This window comes from Hyperoodon ampullatus (genome assembly GCF_949752795.1).
Source record: "Hyperoodon ampullatus genome assembly, chromosome: 15".
Lineage (NCBI taxonomy): Eukaryota > Metazoa > Chordata > Mammalia > Artiodactyla > Ziphiidae > Hyperoodon > Hyperoodon ampullatus.
This window is the reverse complement of record NC_136928.1, coordinates 70,880,960-70,904,382: the sequence shown is the minus strand read 5'-3', so window position 1 is coordinate 70,904,382 and position 23,423 is coordinate 70,880,960. Positions and strand designations below refer to the sequence as shown.

Genomic DNA, 23,423 nt, shown 5'->3' with positions numbered 1-23,423 from the left:
ATGGTTATAATAAGCCACACAGTTTACTTAACCAATGCCTTAATAATGGAGATCTAGTGTATTTTTAATATTTCACTCTTACAGACAGTACTATAACAAACATTTTTGCATATATGTCTTTGCATAGTCATTTGATTATTTCCTTGGATTAAATTTATAGAGGTCAGCCTTAAAATTTTGATTCAGGAACCTAGATCAGGAAGACCAGGCAGCCAGGAGAGGTGGGGGGAACATGGCCTAACCCTGTGAGGGCAGAGTCTGATGAAACAAATCAGAGAGCTGGGCCTGGAATGAAGGTGGGAGTTGGAGGTGTAGGCCCCGGGATTCAGGACACTTGAAGCTGAGCTGGCCCAGGCTAGCATGTCTTGATGGCACTTGAGCCTTTAGAAGTCCATGGGCCGAAGCCACCTCTGCATCACTCCTAGGGCTGGTGCTGGGCGAGCTCAGATGCTGCGTTCTCAGCAGGCCTATGCCCTGGTGCCCTCTGACCAGGAGCCTCAGGGGCTCTGCCTGGGGCCAGCCTGTAGCCTGGACTCCAGCTTCCTTCCGCAGCAGGGGTCTCAGCAGCTGACCAACAAGGTTCCTGCCATGTCTTGATTGTCTGCTGGTCAGAGAGCTTTCTCTTTGGACTCAGAGACAATGGAGTTGGGGATGCGCTGCACTCCCAGAGCCCTCGCACAAAGGGAAGGGATCCTGAGTTGCAGGCAGACTGGGTTATCAGCAGGAGGCATAAGGAGGCTCCAGGCTGGGCCTGAATCAGCTACCGAAATAGAAGAAACATCCATGCGCATCCAGCCTGCTGCCACCCAGCAGTCAGTAGGGGCGGCCAGTGGGGACAGATGGGCTCCTGACCTTGAGAGTTGTTAGGCAGTTGGCATGCTCCTAAGGACATCACTGACTGGCTGGCCAGCTGTCCGGCTACTCATCCTGGACACTAGGGAATGCTTTGCTTCTGTGATTGTCGGGCCAGAGGAGGGGAGTTGGAAAACTAGACAGTTAAGCTTGGATTTGGTGACCGTGGAATTCTCAGCTCTTGGAGGGCGCAAAGGTGGAGTTAAGTGTCTGAGAAAAGATTCAGGAGATTCTCTTCACAGAAGTCAGCTTTCCAAGAATACGCCTTCAAGTTTTAGAGTGTGAGTGTGAGTGTGGCTGAGGTGAAGCGGGTAGAGAGACCCAGGGCAATAGGTTTAATGGCCTTTATTTTGGGGTCTTCTATTCCCTACCTCTGATGCAGGGTGACACATGGCTCTTGTTCATCCCAACCTTTGAGAAGCATGTATTTTAGGATCGGGAGGGACTTGAAGGTTATCTCACCAGGCATATCTGATAGGATACACCCCTTGTGGGCCTTAAATCTCTGTGCCCACCAGACTGGTCTTCTCACTGTGAACTCATGGCGGTCTTCCCTACCTCCTGGCCAGTCCCTGGAGGATAATCATTGATTCTCTCTGTGCTCCCTTCCACCACCCCACCCAGCGCCTGCCAAGGCTTTCAATAAATACTCACCGCACACACACCCACAGCCTTTCCTGGGAGCACCACCATAGCATATGGCCTGGAGCTGGGTTATATGTTTCCCTCACGTGCAGGACTCCCACAGATTCCCAAGAAGATAGGAAGCTTCCACGGCCTGCTTTGACCCCTGGTAACCAGTGGAAGAGCTATCACTTTCCTGTGGAAATTGGGCCAGGTCACTGGGCTCCATGAATCCTGCTACAAAGCGGGATCTGCTCAGATGCAGAGCATGGAGGGCTGCTCTCTGCTTGTCCGTGGCTTGATGAGCATCCTCTGTGTAACCAAGAGCATGGTACTAGGACCAGCCAGCAGGAGGGAAATCCGATGCCAGCACTGCAGTGTGCGACCGTGGCCAGGGTGGGGCTGAAGAGTTAAGGGGTAAAGCTGAGGACCTGGTTCGTGCAGAACTGAAGACTGAGCCAAGAATGGCATTAACAGACACCTAGCCTCAGAGGTGATGAAGGGCCAGTGCCGAGCCCCATGGGTGCGGGGGATGCCCCTGTGCAGCATCCCCAAGCCTTCATCCTGGGACTGTCTCAGTGCTGCCTATCCAGGCCCCTAGTCCCCCTGGGTGCCCTGCATCCTGGGAGGACATTACAAATGTCTCCAGAACTAATGGGACCTGGAGCTGTGCCATTAGAGGACACCTTGTGCTGTGCCCTGGACTTTTGCACTCACAGCAGCTTCACCCGGCAAAGCCATCCCAAAGGTGCCCTTGCTGACCACACACATCCTGCGCCTTTCTGCACTCCCTCGCTCTTCACAGCCTTGCTTCCTTGGACCCCTGGCCCCTCCTCCCTCCTTCTCTTTCTGATCCCCCTTTGGCTTCCACCCTGAGGATGGCCCTGTGGGCTGGCACTTTAGTGCCGCTTTCACCAGCACATCCAAGCTGTCACCCACTTGTCCTTGGTTCTTGCTGCCTGTCCTGGCCTGCCCTGGTAACTTCCACAGCCCCTACCTCCCCTGGGCCTCTGGGCCCTCAGATGCCTGAGGGGGCCATGTAATCACGCCAGGGGGCTTGAGCACAGATCCTTCAGCAGAGCCTTAGCCAAACCCTCAGTGCTGCCCAGGCATCCTTCATGCATCACTGGTCCATTCCCTTTCCGGTCCTCGCAACTGTTCCCTGCCTTCCCCACTGTCCTCAAGACCACCAGCCAACCCTGTCCTCCTCAGGGTCAGCAAAAGACCTCCGTACTAGTTTCATGTAGACATGGAGCCTCCCACCCTCGGCTTGGGTGGGCTGCATCTCTCTGTCTTTCTGGCCGCTCCAGCCCCTCTTCCTGCTTCTGCCTGTAAATGAAGGTGTTTGTGCTACCGGGTCTCCCTCAGCTTTACTGTCTCTCAGCAATACCTCTACTCCCTCTGCCTCAGCTGTCCGCAGGGCTTGATCCTCAGGAAGCACCTCTGTCCTAAGGTCCTGACCACTTCTCCAGAGTTCCGAGAATCCATTACCCACCGGTCTGATTGCATCTCAGACTTGACCTGGCCAAAAGAAGCCACCTCATTGCTATGAAGCCTTTAGGGATACCTCAACCCTCGCCTCTCCCTAGGCTGTGAACCTCTGTCTCCTTTGTCTTGAGCCTCTCATCCTCTTTCCTGGACCATGAGCTTCTGGAGGACAGGGACCGTTCTTTTTTTTTTTTTTTTTTCGGTACGCGGGCCTCTCACTGTTGTGGCCTCTCCCGTTGCAGAGCACAGGCTCCGGATGCGCAGGCTCAGCGGCCATGGCTCACGGGCCCAGCCGCTCCACGGCATGTGGGATCTTCCCAGACCAGGGCACGAACCCATGTCCCCTGCATCGGCAGGCGGACTCTCAACCACTGCACCACCAGGGAAGCCCTGGGACCATTCTTTTATCTCCCCATCATGAGATCAGATGATCTTATTCAGTTCAGAGGTCACAGGACTGCAGGACAGATGACCTCACAGGCAGTGTGGTAAAAGGGACGCTGGACTGAGAGACGGGCCACTGGGCTCTCATCCCAAATCCACCACTAATGCCAGGCAAGCCCCATACAGCTTTCTGAGCCTCCATCTCCTCTGCTTTAAATGTAGAATAACCACCCACCCACTGACCTTCCTAGCTCCCAGGAGAAGGTAGACAGGTTCAGAGGTAAAATGACATTACCTGGGCCAGCAGTGCTCAGGCCTCAGAGAACACGGCAGTCACCTGGAGAGATTTAAAAAATACAGATGCCTGGGTTCTTACCCCAGACCTTCTAATTGCATTGTTCTCATGAGGATGGGCATCTGTGTATCTTAAAGCTTTAACCAATACTCTCAACTCAAAGGTGTTACCAAATTCCTGGATTCTAAGCCCTGAGGATTTGGGATGGAGGTTATGGAGATTTGGCAAAACAAAATTGCTGTATGATATGTAATTTATCTACTCTTTCAGCTATTCTAAAATCTACCCCCTGGGTCAAGGCTTCTGAAAGCTGGGTACCATGGCAATAGCACTCTGTCAACCCTGTTCATCTCACCCCACCCCAAAATGATTTTACATGAACCCTACGGGCTGTTAGAAGATCTTATTTTCCTATGGAGCATGTAGATATGGTCACATTTAGGATTTTGTGGCAGTTAATGTCCATCCTGTCACTGTGACTCCTTTGCTGGGACCTGAAATCAGTGCCTCTGATTTCAGCATAGGCATCTCCTCCTGAGCCATCATCACAGTATCTCATGTTGGATCATGTCCTAACAGATCAGCTCCTTGTTTGCCTCTTCTAAGTCTAAACACTAGCTCTCAACCCTGGCTGCATATTAAGATCACCTAGGGAAATTTTTAAAATTCTGATATCCAGGCTACACACCAGATCAGTTAGATCAAAATCTCTATGGCTAGGACCCAGGCATTAGTATTTCTGTGACACTCCCCAGGTAATTCCCAGTAGGAGGCCAAGGTCAGGGGCACGGCCAAGCCTGGAGGCAAATCTGTGATCCACCTGTGACAAACGTTTGAGACCTCCTAGGGGTGTTTTCATGGAGACAGCATGCCCTGCACACTTGTTTGTCTCCCTCCTGCTTTTGATTTGCATTGTCTCACAGTCTCCTTTTAAGTCACCTTCAATCCTTTCTGAACTCAGTGAGGTGAAAACAGGCAGAACCGAAAGCTTCCTGCTTTTCTCTGGCTGGGCCCTGGGCAGCCAGCTCCCACCCCATCAGGCCTCCCAGGAGAGAGGGTTGCAGACCCCCTTCCCTACCCATAGGTGCCAGGCCAGAGCCGTCGATTCTGGCGACCCCACAGTGGGGAATTGTAGCCAGTCTGCCAAGAGCCCTCCAAGGCCCGTGAGAGAGGCTCGGTCAGTTCACAGCACCTGTGTGCTGACACGGGACTGGGGCAAAGAGGGGACCGACAGGGTGGTCTGTCAGAGCATCATTGTGCCCGGGACGGCGGCTGTGCCACCCTTGCCTGCCCTCCTTGGCCTGTGAGACTCGGCCCCATGCTGAACAACATGCTGAGATCATCAGCCAAAGGTAGGCGATGCCCCAGGGGTGGATCCCCCATTTCTGGAGTCGAGTTGTTGGAAGCAGCATATGCACAGGGAGGGTGCTTCCCCTTGGCTAATGGGGGCGGGGCGCACACAGCAGTTCACTCTAGCTGCAAAACCTTGTTTGGCACCTGGGCTAGAAATAGCTTATCTGCAAACCTCAGAGTTTATTTTTGTGGCCAAGTTTGATTTCCAAGTGACCTGTCTCCTTCCTTACTTTGCACCTGCCCCAGACACCAGGGCTGATGGGAACAGTTGTGGGTTTGTGCCCTACAGGAGGGCACCTCGCCCGAGGGCGCCTGGGAGTTGACACCCAGCCTGTGCTCTGCAAGCTTTGCTGTGCCTATGAGGGCTCGGAGGGGCACCTCTTTCTAACTTGCACAAAAATGCTGAATAGGCTGGTAGTGGCCCTGCCAGAGTCCTGCCCTGGGAGAGCACCATGCACACATCTGTCCAGTGACTGTGTATGGATGCTCCTGAATTTGTGAGCTGCTGGCTCTTATTGATAGTTTCATATACTCACAGGTCACTCAGAGCTTTTCAGCTTTTGTCTGCTAATCATAAATTCTCTCTCTCTTGCAACATGACAGATAGAGCCAGAAGCATTGGGGCTGTAAGAAGAATACCCAGCACATGGTAAAACTCATTCCTTCATCCATTCATTCACTGAAGCACTTACTGGCAGCCACACTGTATATTGTTCTAGGTCCAGGATCCAGAGAGGTCAGACAGAAGCCTGTCCTCAAGGAGCTGGCAGTCCAGTGGGGAGACCAGCAAGTAAATACATTCTGACAATAAGATGTGATCAATACAACAATAGGAATTTATACAATGTGCTATGGAAGAACTCATTCAGTCAACAAATATTTCTTAAGCACCTGCTCTATGCCAGGCTGTATTCCGGGTACTGGGGGTACAGCAGTGACCATATGAGACAAAATCCCTGACCCAGAGCACACATTTGAGGCCATGAGAGTATTCAGCAACTAGTTTGATCAAAACCACAGGCTTCCAAGAAGAGGTAACTTCAAGCTGGAAATGTGTGTGTGTGTGTGTGTGTGTGTGTATGTCAGTGCACACATGCACGTAGGCAGTGTTTCAGGCAATAGAAACAGCTGCGCAAAGGCCTGAAGGTATAAAGGGACAGGAGAGCCCAGAGCATAAGTGCTAAGGGAGACCTAAGAGTTGGGAGATGTGGCTGGAAAGGTAATTGGGTCTCGGCTGTGATGGGCATTGAGTGCCATGCTAAGCCTCCAGAAGCCACGCTTGCAGATAATGGAAGCAGAGCTGAAGGCTCACGGAGCACTGGCCAGAGAGCAGTCTCAGAGCCAAGCTCCCCATAGACTCCCTGAGCCCCAGAGACTCTTTGGCAGCCTCGTGCTCAGGGCAGACACTGCCCCAGCCTCACTTTGTTAGAACGTCCAAGACTAAGACCGTAGGACTTACTTTACCTCTTCCCATGACCCAGTGCTTTCAGTTTGCAAAGTGTTTTCACATAACTTCATCTACTTGGTCATAAGGGAGACCCTAGGAGGTAGATAGAGAGGGATTATTGTTGCCATTGATTATACTGAGCAAAACAAGCTGAGGCCCAGAGAGGGCCAGTGTCTTGCCCAAGGTCACACAGCCAATCAAAGCAGAGTGGGAACTAGAGTCCTTGTCTCCTGGTTCCTAATCCAGAGCCCCTCCTGCCTCCACATCAACTGCTACTCCTTAGATTGAAGCCTAAGACCTCTGAGCGAGTGTCAGTCTGCATCTGCCTGCCTTCCACAAACATTAGTTGAGCACCTACTATGTGTCAAGCCCAGCATTGAATGAGCATCCTCTGGGCCTCAGTGTAGTCCCACCCCCACCCAGGAAAAAAAACTGGAAGAATCACATCTTCCTTCCTTCCTCCCACCCACAGTGACCCAAGAGGCCCAAAGACCACAGTCAGCCAGGCCCAGGCACCCCCCACCTACACCAAGTTGAACAGCGAATGGAATTAACATTGCAGGCTGGAGACCACTCACTCACTGCATCCTCTCATCCAGGCCACTCGGAGGCACATTCATTACAGCTGCCGGTGCATGTTCTCACTCTTACTTGTAAGAGAGCTGGATGCTAAAAGGATGGGGGAGACTTAATTCTCATTCACAGAGCTAGAGCTTCCCTGTGTAAGACAGATGCAGCCTAGCAACCCTCACGGGCCCTTCTTTTGATTTGTAGCAACTCATTTAGATAAAAGCATCTGGTTTGTGAGGTAGCAACAGCAACAAAAAATCATTAAAAGCATATTTCTGCTTTTACAAAGTGACCTAGTAACAGCACAGGAGGTAACAATTAACCTACCCCCCTCCTCCAGGTACACAGGCAGGTGCCGAAAGTGGGAAGTGAGAGTCCGGACACGGAGAGGCTCTATCCAGGGTCCCTTCTCAGATCAGTGCCGTGCTCACAGATGTGCACAAGGCAGCCCCCAGCAGCCAGCCAGACAGCCTCGCCCTCCCATTAGCACGTACAGGAGGCATCCTGCTTCTCCAACCCCGAAGACACAGTGCGATTGCTTCTTTAGCACCAGTTCGGGGCTTTTCTAACATGCAATCAGTGCTCTGCGTCTTGCACACGTGAGCACAGAGCTGCACCACTGGCTCTGTGAATCGGACAGAGTAAATCTGACCCCATACCAGCCAGCCAAACTCACCTCCCCTGACCTCCACCCCGGCCCCCATGCATGCCCCTCGCTCTCACACACGGCCTCTGCTCCCCTCCAGACAGACCCTGTGCTCCTAACTGCCCCTGCTTGTGTGCATCGAGCCTCTGAGCACCTGTCCTGCGAAGCCTGCATCTCCCAGGGGTGCCTCTCCCATCCCTGCCCATCTCCTGGCAAAGTGCTCCTAGGCCACCCACGCTGGGAATTGCCTCTCTTCTCTGATTTCCTGATATTATTACTCTCCCCGGCACCCATTTGGTTCTTTGGGGGTCAAGTGCAGTCCTTTCACTGTCCAGTGTACTCAAGGCTCATCCCCGGACCACTGTGAGCTCAGAGCTGAGCACATACAGCACTGTATAGGAACCGATCATAGGAGGTCACCTCACACGGCCTGTGGCGGTGCTCCTGGGTCCCTCAGCCCCCTGCTTCCCTTGTGTCACAGAACCCTCTCACCTGGCACCTGGCTGTTTTCTTGTCTGCCTTGGGAGACAGCTGGGAGTCCCCTGAGGGCAGGGACAGTGTCTTGGTCACTGGGTCCCTCCCCACAGCCTGACACAAAGAAGGCTCTGGCACAGTTATGGAAGGAGTGAGTGGCATGGGTGCCTTGCTCAGAAGCATCTCATTTAACCTGTCTCACCTGCGTGGACTCAGGGTCCTGCCACGCCCATGAGAGCAGCTCACAGCTGCCCACCTCAGGGCAGTGAAGGCAATGCACCGACCCAGCCCTTCCAAGGCCACTGCCCCTGAGGCACCAGCACCCCAGGCCAGAGCTCTCCTTTCTGCTGTTCCAAGCTCAGTCCCCAGTCCCAGAGGAAGACAGGCTCCCAGACCCTGCTGGAACCCAGGGTCTCAGTATGCTCAATTTAACATTTAAAACACTTTTGGAAAAGAGGTCCCATATTCAAAGGGACCTCACAGCATTCATTCATTTGTTCATTCATTCATTTGGGGAACATGTGTAGTAAGCAGTGTAGTGTAGGGGTCAAGGGCACAGATGATGGAACAAGACCGCCTGGGTCCTCATCCCAGCCCCGCCCACACCAGCTGTGTGACTTCTGACACGTTATTGAAACTCCTCATGCCTCAGTTTCTTCACCTGCAAAATAGAGATTATAGATATACCTGCCTCGTGGGGCGGTTGAAAGGATTAAATAGTTCATATAATACAACACCTAGAATAGTGCACGAAACATAGCTTAATACAAGGGTTTGCGGTTATTATCCTAAGGGCTGGGACCCCAGCCGACTCATGGACTTAATTCATACTTTCTTCAGGACCAAATGCCCGCCCCCTACCTCTGCCCCACGCCGGTCACCCTGTGGCCTTTGCTTGCTGAATACATCCAGTCAGCAGGGGACCTCTGCTCCCAGGGAGGTGGCCCTCCTCAGACCTCAGGGATCCCAAACAGCCGCTGGGCTGCAAACTGATTCTCCAGGGACAACGGCAGAGGGTCCTGGGGCCCCTCCTCCTCGCTTCTGGTCGGGCATCTCCCAGCACCCATCACAGAGGACTTGAACTCCTGCTCAGCCCACAGCTGCCCCAGCAGCCTAAACCCGAACAGCGGACAAATGACCCTCAGAGCACTGAGGCCTGCCCCGTCGAGGGCTGCCACTGGCCGGCTTTGGGACTGGGAAGCATGTCCCTGCTCCTCTCTGGATCTCAGTTTCTTTGTCTGTGTCATGAGGTGGTTGGATTCATGATTGATCCCCAGGGGCCAGTCAGGCAATGTCCCTAGGAGTGACACTCTGGATGTGGCCACATGGGGGCTTCGGGGACTCCACAGTGAGCACTGTGGCTTCAGAAGGTACGTCAGCTTGTCCTTGGGGCATCTGTCATTAACAATTTTGAGGTCATCATCTGGTAAATAATTCATAACCCCAGAGAGGGGATAAGCCGCCAATAAACAATAATCCATTTAGAATGAGGCTTGTTGGCAGGGGCACGTGCAGCCGTGGTGACGCAGCTCCCTCCCCGCCTCCGGTGTCCTGCTGATGAGCCGGACTCGGGCCTGGCCTTTCTGAAGCCCTCCCTCCCCACCCCCTGCCCTGGCTCAGCAGGGTTTAGTCTCTGGAATAACAAGGACGAGGATTGAGTGCTGACCAAGGGCCAAGGGCTGTGCTGGACGGTTTCCATGTACTTTCTCCTGGAATCCTCCCAACAACCCTATGGACGGACATGGGTACTATTATTGTCCCCCTTTACAGAGAAGTAAACTGAGGTTCCCAGAAGCTAAATAACTTACCCAGGGTCAGAGCGCGAGCGGTCTGGGACTCAGGTCAGCTCTGGCTCTGAGCCCGCCTGTCCCACCCCCTCCTACTGTGAGTTTTAACCTCTCATCCCTTGTCTGGCCTTGATGTCCGTGTGACCTGTGCCCTCCCAGCTAAACTGGGAGCCCTGGAAGCCTGTGTTCCCCCGCTGGTCTCCCTCACCAAGTGGGGGGCCCAGGAGGTGTTTCATAGAGACTGCAGACCCCAGCCTCACTGGCTGGCTGACTAGTTAGTGTATAATTAGACTCGTGAGTGGTGTTTAGAGGCCAAACCAAAGCCACTGGGGCAGGGAGGAGGAGGGCATGTCTTCCATCTGAACTTCCCATCTTCACACTGGCCTGGTACACGTCTCCTTATCAGGAACACAGCCTTCGGGCCACGCTTCCCCATCCTGGGGGAGGAGCTCTGTGCCCAGCTGGTGTGAACCTGGCTGTATGGACTGGTCTTTAGGAGTGGGTGAGCCCTGCCAAGAGCTGTTCCTCTCCTGCCCATACTGTCGCCCTACCAGCAAGGCCAGCTGCTCACCCTACATTTGCAGGACTACTTCAAAGTCCTGCCCAGGGGCCCCCAGTCAGGGAGAGACCCCAAAGAAAAAGAGGTGAAATCTCTCCCACTGCCCATTCTTGGCTTCTCCTGGGTCAGGGCACACAAGGACACATCAGCACCCCCACAACCAGCGTCCCCAGGACCTGCAGTCATGAACGGTCTTGGTTACACTTCTCAGGCCACCAGAGCCACCCTGAGTTGGGAGCTGTGAGGAACAGGGTAGAGTTGCTGGATGCTGGGCCCTGGACATGTCACACATCTGGAATGTTGCACAGACCTCTGGGCCAGGCCGTGTAGTGCGGGAAGCCACAGCGGTCCCATGCGTGCTCATTTCTCAATAACTGTGGTAACCAGCCCTGGGAGAGGCCCCTTATAGCCTTCTCACCTCTCCTACTGTGGACAGCAGGGTGGTCAGGACTGGAGGACACAAAGGCCAGGAGAAGTGGTCCCTTGCTGCGTTCCAGAACAGCTTGCATCAGATGGAAACTTCCCATCTCCTTGGAGAAGGCTTCCCTGAGGAGACACTGCTCCTGTCCTGCCGGTCAGGCTCCCACACTGACCTACATCCCCAGGCCCCTTCCTGTACAACTTTACATCCAGAAGTGGGGGAAGATCACCCTTGGGCATCGCCTGCCTTTGGCTGATGATCTCAGCATGTTGTTCAGCATGGGGCCGAGTCTCACAGGCCAAGGAGGGCAGACAAGGGTGGCACAGCCGCTGTCCCGGGCACAGTGATGCTCTGACAGACCACCCTGTCGGTCCCCTCTTTGCCCCAGTCCCGTGTCAGCACACAGGTGCTGTGAACTGACCGAGCCTCTCTCACGGGCCTTGGAGGGCTCTTGGCAGACTGGCTGCAATTCCCCACTGTGGGGTCGCCAGAATCGACGGCTCTGGCCTGGCACCTATGGGTAGGGAAGGGGGTCTGCAACCCTCTCTCCCGGGAGGCCTGATGGGGTGGGAGCAGGCTGCCCAGGGCCCAGCCAGAGAAAAGCAGGAAGCTTTCGGTTCTGCCTGTTTTCACCTCACTGAGTTCAGAAAGGATTGAAGGTGACTTAAAAGGAGACTGTGAGACAATGCAAATCAAAAGCAGGAGGGAGACAAACAAGTGTGCAGGGCATGCTGTCTCCATGAAAACACCCCTAGGAGGTCTCAAACGTTTGTCACAGGTGGGTCACAGATTTGCCTCCAGGCTTGGCCGTGCCCCTGACCTTGGCCTCCTACTGGGAATTACATGGGGATCCCGGTGACTAATGTGAGACATCTGCCTCTTGCTTATCCCGAAAGGAGGGGCGCATCCCCTGTTGTTCAGGGCCTTGTTCCGTGGGGCTGGTACTTCCTCTCCCGCTGGCAGCTCCAAGCTGAGACCTGCTGCGCAGCTCCACGGGGGCCCCAGCAGCTCCCTCCTCCAGGCTGGCTCCTCCAGCCCATCAGGACGAGACTTCCCGTGCCCCGTGCCCTTGTGGACGGATTGACAGAAAACAAAACTGTCATTTAGGGAGGGGGAGGCAGAGAGCATGGCATCTCCATGGGCTCTGACAGATAGCAAGTACAACCTCCGACAGCCCCCAAGAAACGATGCTCTATTACGTGTGTGCTCCCATGTAATTTGTCCTTGTGTTCTCAGTGAGGGCGTGCTGTGGGGCTGCTAAGTGACGCACGTGGAGAGGGACCTGCTAGGCCTGCCCCGTCCTTCTCCTCCTCCAGCAAGACCTGGGGATAGCTCAGCCCTGACACTAGAGCCTCTGCCTCAGGTCTCCAGGGCAGGAAATTCCATCAGCTCCCACAGTCCCCACTGAGGTGGCTCCTACAGGCTTTTCTTCTATCTGACCTAAATCTCCCTTGCTGCAATTTAAGCGCATTTTCCTTTGTTTTGTTTTGAATGGAAATGGGGAACAGCTAGTCCCCAGCTGCCTCCTAAAGCAGGGTGAGCCAGAAGTCCTACCTCCCGCCACAAGGAAGCGTTCTCAGAAGCCTGCCCTGCTGAATCCCTCCCGAGAGGAGTCTCTGAGAGGACAGCTTGCACACTGAGGCATGAGACGAGGCTCCATCCCTGGAGGCAGAGGGCCTGGTGGGGACAGAGCCCCTGCTTCGGGCACAACACTGACGTGGCCTCTGAGGCTGCTGAGTGAACCAGGGGAGAGGTGGGCGAGCGAATGGATCAGCACCACGCGGTGGAAAGTGCAAGGATGGAATCTGGCCAGGGGGCTGGGGGAGCCTCCAGGAGGTGACACCCACCCACGTTAAATCCCAGAGGAGGGAGGGAGTCAGCCAGGAAGAAGAGGACAGGCCTTCAGGCGGATACCAGGAGGGTTCTCCTCCCGTCCAGGTCCCTGGTTTGGGTTTGAAAACATCGTCCTCTTAGTTATATTTGTATTATTATATTATTTATGTTAATCTTAGTTACAGTTCTATATTAAGCAGATTTTTTTCCAGCCTGCCTCTGCTGGTGGTGAGGCTGGAGTTCCACACCCTCACACGGTCCTCCACTTTTCAGTGAGCATACAAGTGGGAGAAGCCCCCATGGGCAAGAGCATCCTGGAGGGGGGTCTGTTGGCCCTGTGATCTCCTAGACCTCTAGGTTTCTGTCTCGTTTTTGTGCCTTTTTACTTCTGGGAACAAATAACCTCCACTTCTTTTAGCTATTTTGTAGTCCATTGAAGACAGTTCCTATAAGAGATGGGTTCATAGTTAAAAAAAAAAAATTAAATTTGATTGGAAAGCAGTAGATTGCAGCTAAGTTCTGAGTTTAAAAAGCAGTGACGGGCTTCCCTGGTGGCGCAGTGTTTGAGAGTCCGCCTGCCGATGCAGGGGACACGGGTTCGTGCCCCGGTCCGGGAAGATCCCACATGCCGCGGAGCGGCTGGGCCCGTGAGCCATGGCCGCTGAGCCTGCGCGTCCAGAGCCTGTGCTCTGCAACGGGAGAGGCCACAACAGTGAGAGGCCCGCGTACCGCAAAAAAAAAAAAAAAAGAAGAAGAAGCAGTGACGCTGAGTGTCCCTGACAGCACTCAGGCAGGATGCAGTGAATGCGAGAGAAGAATTTTTATTTTTCCTAGGCCAGTGGAATTAAAACCTTCCGATTCTGTCGGATAAATGGAGAGAAACTGAATCCTTTTTTCCTAAGCAGTTATCTAACGGCAGTCCTGAGATGTGAGCAAGGTCATTTGACTTTTTTTCTTTTCCCATTGGCTGGTCAAAAGCCCCCTCCAAACTACTCTGCCTCAGTACAAAGGGACCAAAAAAAAGCATTGATTGGATTTAAATAATGGAATTGCCATTAATATCTTCCATAGAAGAAGACTGATTCTGACTTGGATTTATGGGAACTTAGGGCTTGTAAAAGTAAACAGAGTGGTAGTCGTTCAATATTAATGCATCACCCACCCCGAGGGCTGGTTAAATGGATGGGCTCTCGGCCAAAACCCCCCATGCCAGCAGCTGGGTTACAGGGGCCTCTGGAGGGTGGCGAAGGCATCCTGGGCCCAGTCCAGTTACCAGCTGTGCCGGTCTAGGAAGCCAGGCTGCGCCCTTCCCCGCCTTCCTTCACATTCGATTCTAAGGTGAAGATCACTGCCCTTTTTAGTCAGGAGGCTGTGGGGGAGACCAGCAGCTCTCCCTGATACTCTGCAAAAGTTCACTGCTCCTAATAGGACCGAGGACCCTCTGATGGGCCAGAAAAGTCCCTCTCTCTCCCTGCACCCCCTAAGAGCTCCCACCCTTCTGCAGGTGGGTGGGTGTGTGGACCACTGCAGCCTCTAGCACTGCTGTTCTTGGGCCCAGAGCTCAAGACCTTCAGCGCAGGGACATGTGGGCTTGGGGTTTCAGGAGGAGTTTCTCCAGTGACTCTTTACTCCTGCTCAGGAGAAGGTGGAGGTGAGGTCCAGGTCCTCTGGGAAAGTGGCGGCAGGGCCCTACGTGGACCAGGGCTCTTCTTCGGAAGGGCCGGTGATTGAAGGCGATGGGGGATGTCGATGACATCACAGGGCTGGTGGCTCCCACTCATGGCAGCGTCCCCCCCAGCTGGGCCTTCAGCTCCACCCCTGACCCTCTCACTCCGCCTCTCTCTTCCCCATCCAAGCAGTGTGAAGCCCTTATCACTGTCCTCCAGCCTTCTAGGTGCTACTGATCTCCTGTCCCTCAACTATACACCAGCATCTCCCAGACCCATCCCCAGGGTCTGTATAACATGTCCCCCTGCTCTCCCCAGGATGATCCCCAGGTGCCACAAGACCTCACAGAACTCGTCATCTTTTTTCCAGCCCACTCCTCTGGGAATGGCCACGCCATCTACCCCGTCCCCAAGTCAGAAGTGTGGGCGTGCCCCCAGCCCTCTCCTCCGTCACTCCCCCTCCCCAAGCCCTGGAGCTAAGCTCTGTCTCCTAACCTCTCCCCACCCAGCCCTCTCCTCCATCCCTGCTGCTCTTGACTTGGTTCAGCAGGTGCTCACCACTTGTAACCTGCAGGACCACCGTGGTCTCCCGCCTCATTCCTCCCCCTCCCCCTCTTTGCCCCCTTCCGGTTTCTGCACACTGGCCTCCAGAATGATCCTCCAGGGTGCAAACCACACTGCCAGTTCCCCCCGTCCAGGTAGGATAAGATCCAGACATCTGCCTTTGGAACCCCCCCATCCCCGTGCTGACAGCACGACCCATGATCACACTCTGTACTTTACACCACGGTGCCTTTTCCATGCCTTTTCCTCTACCTGGAATGCCATTCCCGTCACCCTGTCTGGACTTGCCCACCTAGGCCCCCTCCCAAGGCAGAACCGGCCATTCTCTCTTTATCATGACATGCTGTTTGTACTTTGAGTGCAGGAAAAGAAACGAACCTTTGAGGGCCTTCTGTATCAGACGAGTTTGGGGCTGCCTGCCTTGCCCACTCCAGCTTCTGGAAACATCTGCACCCACCCACAACCCCTGCTGCTGATAGCAGGTCATGCAACCCCACCCCTCCAGTTTAGTGGATGGGGGGCGGAGTCCTGATTTCAAGGGGGCCCTTCCGTCGGCTGGCCCGCAACGTAGGGCTGATGGCTCCTGACTTTTAAAAATTCACTAGACAAATAGGATCTCTCTCCAGAGAACCAGAGAGAGCTCCATTTGGGGCTGGGCACTTCAGCCGAATGGTAATACAGATGCAACACAAGAGCAATTATTCTGGAGCTCTGTGCCTGTCAAGGTTCAGTCTCAAAGGCAGTGATAGGGAAGGAAAGGAAAAGGAAGATGATGGCCTAGGAGAAGCAGAACCTTGAACAAGAGATGGAGCTCATCGTGGCTGGTCCCTGAAGCTCTTCCTGTTTCTGCCCACCTGCTGGCTCCCTCTGAAACCTCACCATGGTCTTGCAGGAGTCCTCCCTTTCACATGAGCTGGTGTGGGTGTGTTCTCTTTGGTCCTAGAATGTCTACTTCTGAGTGCCTTGCAGTAATCCTGTCAAGCAGGTATTATTATTATTGCCATTTTCACAGATGAGTCTATTGAGGCTCAAACACATTAGGTAACGTGGTCAAGGTCAAGGGCGAGGAAGCGAGAGAGCCGAGATGTGGGCCAGTCTTTCTCGCATACAGCAGCACCCCTTCCTCAGCATTGGCTGCGTCCTCGCAGTGTGTTCACTCTTCCCTCGTCTCCCACTTGGGGTGTCAGCTCCTGGAAGACAGGAGCTACATTCACTCACCGCGGTGCCCTCACTGCCCACCATGGGCTCCAGCACCATGCAGGCATCAAGTGTCTGATGGGTATGACTTAATTTCCACACAGCCTAGCAGAAAAAGCCCTGGACTCTGAGCCCAAAAGCCAGAATTCAGGTCCTGCCTCTCTGCGTGATGGTTGTGTTATCTTGGGTGGATCACTTTCCTCCCTCCATCTCCTGCAACAATGGAAATAGTCTAAGGTGTTCAGGCAGACCTCATGTTATTGCGCTTTGCTTTATGGAGCTTCACAGATACTATATTTTTTACAAACTGAAGGCTTGTGGCAGCCCTGCGTCGAGCAAGTCTATCGGCACCATTTTTCCAACAGCACTGCTCACTTCGTGTCTCTGAGTCATATTTTGGTCATTCTCTCCATATTCCAAACTTTGTCATGATTATTATATTTGTTATGGTGATCTGTCATCCGTGATCTTTGACATGACTGTTGCAAAAAGATTACGACCCACTGAAGGCTCAGATGATAGCATTTTTTAGCAGTAAAGCATTTTGGAATTAAGGTATACAGCTGTTTTTTTAGACGTACTGCTATTGCACACTTACTAGACTACAGTATAGCATAAACATAATTCTTATATGCACTGGGAAACCAAAAAACCTGTGTGACTCGCTTTATTGAGATATTCACTTTATTGCGGTGGTATGCAACCAAACCCGAAATATCTCCGAGGTGTTCCTGTAACAGGCAGTTGGATGATTCTGGACAATTTCTGAGGTCTTCTCCTGCTCTAAAATCCCATGGCTGTGTCACCTCTGCCCTGCCTACCTCACAGGAATGACATAAAGTGGAACACTCCACACTCCTGGCCAGCTGGGTGTTTGCCCCAACCTGTTCTTGCAACTAGCGCTGCCCTTTTCTACTCAATTCCCTGGAGGCCCCTCGCCTTTTCTTTCATTGCTTGCTGTTTGCCAGGGATTTGTGCCGCGGCCAGGCGGGCCACGATTTTCGTGCACCCCAGATAGCAGCTTTATCTAATGAAGATGAGGTGCTTACATGTATTTTCATTCTTTAAAAAAAAATCGGCTATTAATTTGTCAGAATTATTCATATTCTACTGATGATATTTTCCATGTATCTAATCAGGGAACTCATGAATAGAAATGAAACTATTTAAACACAGAGATGGTGTACATTGTAAGATCTTGTTTTCTCAAGCTGTTTCATAATGCAGTGAATACATTTATTCCTTCTAAAAACAGGTTTTGCAACCATCAAAAAAATTTTTTTAATCTTTGATTAAATATGAGTATTCATATTTATATGAATAAATATGCTAAACTGGTGTGAGTGCCGTATGTGTATGTGTGTTTGCATGTACGTGTGTGTCTGAGACATGTGCTCATTAGAAGCTTGTTTCCTGGTTTTCTCCATAGGGACAGGAGACTGTTTTCAGTGCGAAAAATGGAAAAACACATTTGGATCAAATCTTTAGGATGGATGGGTGACAAAGTCAAAGTACAAATTGAAATGGGGCTGAATAATATTTGAGATAATTATTTGTACAATGTAGACTTTTAAACTGTTCAGAATTCCAGCAGCACTTACCTACGTTGAAAGAGGCTTAGAATCATTAAACAAAGCCAGATATTAAATATACTACTGCTATCTCTCGAAACATTAGCCAGTAATGTAAAACACATGGCATCTACTCAATGGAAAATCTGAGAATACAAATTATAATAGTTGTCTTATAAGACCTCTGGGAAGCTTGAACTAAATTGCTTAATTCCATTAATAACAAACTATTACTCTAGCTATTAAAGTAACATAAGGTAATAGAGATCATGTCGGGAGATTGCACTGAGGCTCTTTCTTCACCTAGCACAAATTTATTCCGGGGCATTGATAGATTTTAATTGACTATGGCAACTGAATAGCAACAAAGAAAATTGAATGTCTTTTGAAAAGCTCCACATTTTGTAGAAACAAATAGCAACACCAAAGTGAGGGTTTGGGGTTGCTGGGGGACGTGGGAAGGATATCGGGGAGAAGCTGTACCGGCAGCTTCTCCAGAAATGCTTTCCTGTTATCGTAACAAGAAGTTTCTCAGGAACAGGCACACCACTGGCCTGAGCATCTTTTTCAGCTCTGCGCAGTCCAAATTGAAACAAAACCAATCCACGCTGCTACAAAGACACGTGCTTTGTCACAGGGCACACTTCCAAGATACAGGACTGGAGGGGCGGAAGGCTGCTGAGTCTTCTCCAGAGAGTTCTGAGAACAGGGTTTGTTTCAGCCTAAGGGCCTGGCACTGGTGTGAGTGACCCCTCACCCTGGGCCAGCCATAGTAGGAGTGACCCCTGATCCTGGGCTGGCAATGGTGTGAGTGACTCCTCATACTGGGCTGGAGATGGTGTGAGTGACCCTTCATCATGACCCTGAAGTTGAAGACCACTAAAGACTCCCTCAATTCCCATCTAGTCCAGGGTGGATTCTAGTGACCTGTCACCTACTTTTCTCTTCCACTTTTGGTCCTGTGTCCACTACTCATTGCCATCAGGGTGTCTCTCCTGCATCTCATATGGGCCTTGCTTTGCATGAATTTAGTTTCTGTATTAGCTCTGGCTGCCACAACAAAATACCAAAGACTGAGTGCCTTAAACAACAGAAACTTTGTGTCTCACAGTTCTGGAGGCTGGATGTCCAAGATCAGAGTGCCATCATAGGGTCTGGTGAGGGCTCTCCTCCTGGCTTGCAGATGGCCACCATTTTGCTGTTGTCCTCACATGGCAGAGAGAGGTGGGGGTAGAGAACTTAAGCCTCCTCTGATGTCTCTTCTTGTAAGGACACTAATCTTAATGCATCAGGACCTCATTTAACTTTAATTCCATAAAACCTCTATTTCCAAATACAGTCACACTGGAGGTTCGGGCTTTAACATATGGATTTGGGAGGGACACAATTCAGTCCATAGCAGTTTTGAGGTCTTTGTTGCATCTTGCTGGGCTAATCTCTTCTTCTCTTCTCACCCCCAGCCCCAAGTACCTGGCACTTTAGTGCTGCCTCAGTTCTCTGTTTGAAGGAAAGCCCATTTTTAAAGGAAACTGTACCAAGATGTGAGGGGCTACTGGAAGCCTCCCTGTAGTGGCATTCTAGGGGGTGGTAGGGAGCCCTGAGGGCAGTGGAAGAGGTGGTAGGAGGTCACAGGGTGCCCCCCAGTCACCCCCTCACCATGCTTTTTTGTTGTTGTTGATATACAATAATATTATATAAGTGAGGTGTACAATATGGTTCACAATTTTTAAAGGTTACACTCCATTTATAGTTATTATAAAACATTGGCCATATTCCCCATGTTGTACAATATATCCTTGTAGCTTATTGTATACCTAAGAGTTTGTACCTCTTAACGCCCTGCCCCTATATTGTCCCTCCCCCTACCCCCTTACCATGCTTGTTGGTGAGTTGCGTCCAGATCATTGCACCACCTGGCCCAGGGCACATGATAATATTGCTCCACAGGTGTTTGAAGCAATTTCAGATGTCCGGGTTTTCCCCTGGTTTTTGTGTATGTCCTGAACATCACCCCACTTCAGCCTGTAGGATGCTCATAATCTTCTCAGTGGCAGCTAGTATAATGGTCAACTCTGCTGCATCCACTGGGATCAGGGGCATTCCATCTCTCTCACTGCCCATTGGTCCCAGCTTCTCTCCAGGGCATCACAGAGGAGCTTAGAGGGCTGGCCTTCTCCAAAGTATCCCTTCTGTACTCACAGCCCCAGAGAGGGGACCGGACCTTCTCGAGTCCTTTCAGAGCCAGGCTCTGGGGTGTGGTGCCCAGGAACGGGCTCTGGTCCTGGCTGCGGGCACCGGGCTCTCTGGCGCTGGGAGAATCTAATCCCACCGCAACTGCAGCACATGCATGTGTTTGAAAACCTCCTTGGCAGGCAGGACCTCCTAATTTTTTCCACTTCTGGTGATTAACGTTGCAGACTAATCCTAGCGCCAGACTCAATACCAGCTGTTCTTCCTCCACTGCTTGTTTTTACTTATAAACCGAATCCTGGAGCCGCTGCTGCATCGGCTGGCCCCCACTCCTCCCCCAGCCCAAGCTGCAGCCGGTCACCTGCGTCATGACCTCAGGTGCGTTACCTTTCTGCGGGGCCGCCTGTGTCCTTCACACAGCCTGGGTGGCACTGCCAGGTCTCAGAGGGCCAGTGAGGGCCACTCTCGGTCCCAGAGAGGGCTTTGCTTACCTGCTAAGATGGTTTGATAGCAGCCGTTCTCAGAGCCAGGCTTGTCTTAGAGATTTCACTTTGCATCCAGAGATATTGGACATCCCTGAGTACCACATACAATTTTTGATGTGATAAGATAGATTCAAAATAGTACATGCAACATTTCAATAACTTTTGTGACCTGACAGTAAAATGAACACACATGATCCCACGTCTGAACTCAAGAGCTAGGATAGTACCAGACTACTGACATGACCTGCTTTCTCCACAGTGCTTTCCAACACCCCTTAAATTTGGAAAGGTGTCTGCAAGGAGAACACCTCTCTCCTCCCACCACTGCCTTGTCACCATCCAGAGGACAAGGACCTCTCCCCAGGGGTCCCCCAGTTTGTGACAGCAGCATCTCCATCCTTCAGCGGGGACCTGGCCAGGAAGCAAGAACTCAGTGGCTTCCAGCCCAGCAGGAGTGGCCAGAGGTTCCACTGTCCTGTGGAATCCAAGGAGGGTGACAAGGCAGGAGCTCGCTCTCCTTTGCTGATTTCTCTGGCATCTCCCTTTCTTCTGATGGCTTCCATGGCCGTGCAGGGGGAAGGTTATTTACAGCAGGCAGACTCAGGAGCTCAGACTTCTGCATCCGTAGTCGCCATCAATTTGCATTCCTATGAGAGTTTCTCACATACCTGGAAGGCCCTAGAAACAAATCAAAGAGCGTGGCATATGGGACATCTGCCCTCCAAACACTCCAGCGTCAAGAAGAATTGCGATGGTCAGAAATATCATATTCCTGTCGAAAGCCCATGAAATCAGCTCTGTAAATTGAGAAACATAAGTCACGGTTCTATTTGTTCTGCCACCGTCTAAGAACCACGAGTTTTCCATAGGGTAGGAAACAAAACAAAACAAAACAAAACCCTGAGCCCTCTGAGAATGACTTAATGTCCAATCACAGCCACCTCTACCCGGCCTTGCTGTTTCTCTTGGTATGAAATTACTGACTCCCTCCGGTCCTCACATATTTGGGGCAGGTTGGTTTTTTTCTTGGCAACTACAATTTACTTTGAAAACAGGATTAAAGTAAATCTCTCTTTTTTTCCTCCCTGGCAATCTCTCCATGGTTTTGCCTCTCTGGCGGCTGCTGTCCATTTACATCTCTCTCCTTCCTCTTTTCTATTACTCCTTCCGATTGTTTCCTAGGCTAGAGCCGTGCTCAGCACCTCAGGCAGTGCACATGTGCACATGCTCCCCCGATCCTAACCGCCCGAAAAACATGTTAGTTACACAGGCCTGTGTCGGGGACGGTGCAGCAATGACTCAGCCAGGATGAGCAGAGGTGGCAGAAAGAGACCAGAACTCACCTCTGCCCGGAGAGATAGGGCCAGGCGGGAAGGTACTGTAGGCATCTCAGAGAAGGGAAGCGGACGGCCGGAGGAGTCGGGGAAGGTGTGTTAGCCCCGAGCATCTTCCGCTGGATCCTAAAACAATACGGTCTTGAGGTCTATGGAGAAGAGCGAAATGCCAGCTGGGTGGAGAGAGAAGGCTGGGCTGAGGCTGGTGCGCATGTGCGTGTGACCTGAGCTTGACTGCGGTCAGAGGTGTGCGGGCCAGGGGCCGTTTCCTCAGCACTGAAGTCAAGGGAAACCAGCCATGTGGATGCCATTCTGAAAAAGAATCCTGTGTTACGTGAGCACTGAGCAGAGAATGTCCAGGGGGACAAAGATGGACTGTGGGAATGGTTGACTCCGGATTTCAGGCCAGGATCCTAGGATTTTATACACTGGCCGTGAAAGCAAGATCCTGTGAGTTCTCAAACTCAAATGCTGGGCATGATAATGTTTGTTGCTGTTGTTGTTTGTTTGTTTTAATGTAAAAGTCATCATCTGGAAAGCAGGCAAGGATCCCCCTGACAATCTGGAAGTCTGGGGTTTGAGAGGCTGTAGTAAGTCTCCTTTCTCTGAGACCCCCATGTAGACTCTGTTCTTCCGTCCCTCGCTTGGCCAAGTGGGCCGGGGGCTGGAGTGCCAGTGAGGTGCTTTGACATCCAGGTGGATACGACAAATCGGAGCAAATGCCCAGCCAGGCAGGAGACTGCTGCCTGGGGCCTCAGCGTGCTCTGCAAAGCCGGGAGCTGCAGGCCTCTGGGTGGGGAGAAGCCCCTCTGGGCAGGGTCAGGAGGGGCTGGAGGGAAAGAGAGCGAGCAGACTAGAAGTGAACTTGATCCTGCTGTAGCCACTACCCAGCCATGCCACTGCTGTCTTGCTTGGCGCCTGCATTAGGAAATTCAGAAAGATCAGGGCAGGGACTCCCTGGAACAGTACTGCCCACTGCCCAGAACCTTCTGCAGTCATAGAGATAGTCTATACTGTGCTATCTAGTACTGTTGAGTATTTAGAATGTGGTTCATGTGACTGGGGGACTGAATTTTTTAATCTATTCAAATAAAATTAATTTTAATTGAAATAACCACATTGACTAGCGGCCACAGTATCAGCAACACGACCCTAGAAGACCCAAGGCAGAGCCTGAGTGAGGCTGCCCCATGCCTCCCAAGGCTCCAGAAGATCTTTGATTTTGTCCCTTTCTGTGCCTCAAAGTGGCGGAGCAAACAGCTGTCAGAGAGAAATTACCCTGAAAACCTGAACGGGCTGAACACTTAACAGAGGTCCCTGTGTCTGAGGTTTCCTTTCGTGGTTAAAATTGTATTAGGCACAGGAGAAGATCCTATAGGTTTTCCCAAAGCCCTTTCTTTCTTGCTGCATGAAGTTTCTTCTGTCAAAGGAAATGGGTTTGCAAGGCTTCATTATTTTTGGATTTTCAGCAAATTCACTGAAGTTGTACGCAGGTTCCCACTTACCATTTGATTTCTGACTGCTGGGCATTCCCTCCTGCCCAGGGTGGTGGGGACCCGTTAGAGTTGCCCACATCTCTCACTTTTCTGGGGGGAGATTGGAGAGGGAATCAAGGGGCTGGCTGCCACCGCATACAGAAAATGGGCAGATGGGAGCAATTTGATCAACATTCCACTGAAAGT

At 51.9% G+C, this 23,423-nt stretch overlaps 1 protein-coding gene across 1 annotated transcript in view; it reads left to right on the top strand.

The window, feature by feature from the left end:
* KLHL29 (kelch like family member 29) overlaps positions 1–23,423 on the top strand; it is a gene marked incomplete at its 3' end in the record, with an annotated part of 307,756 nt that overhangs the window by 83,949 nt on the left and 200,384 nt on the right. The window lies entirely within an intron of this gene.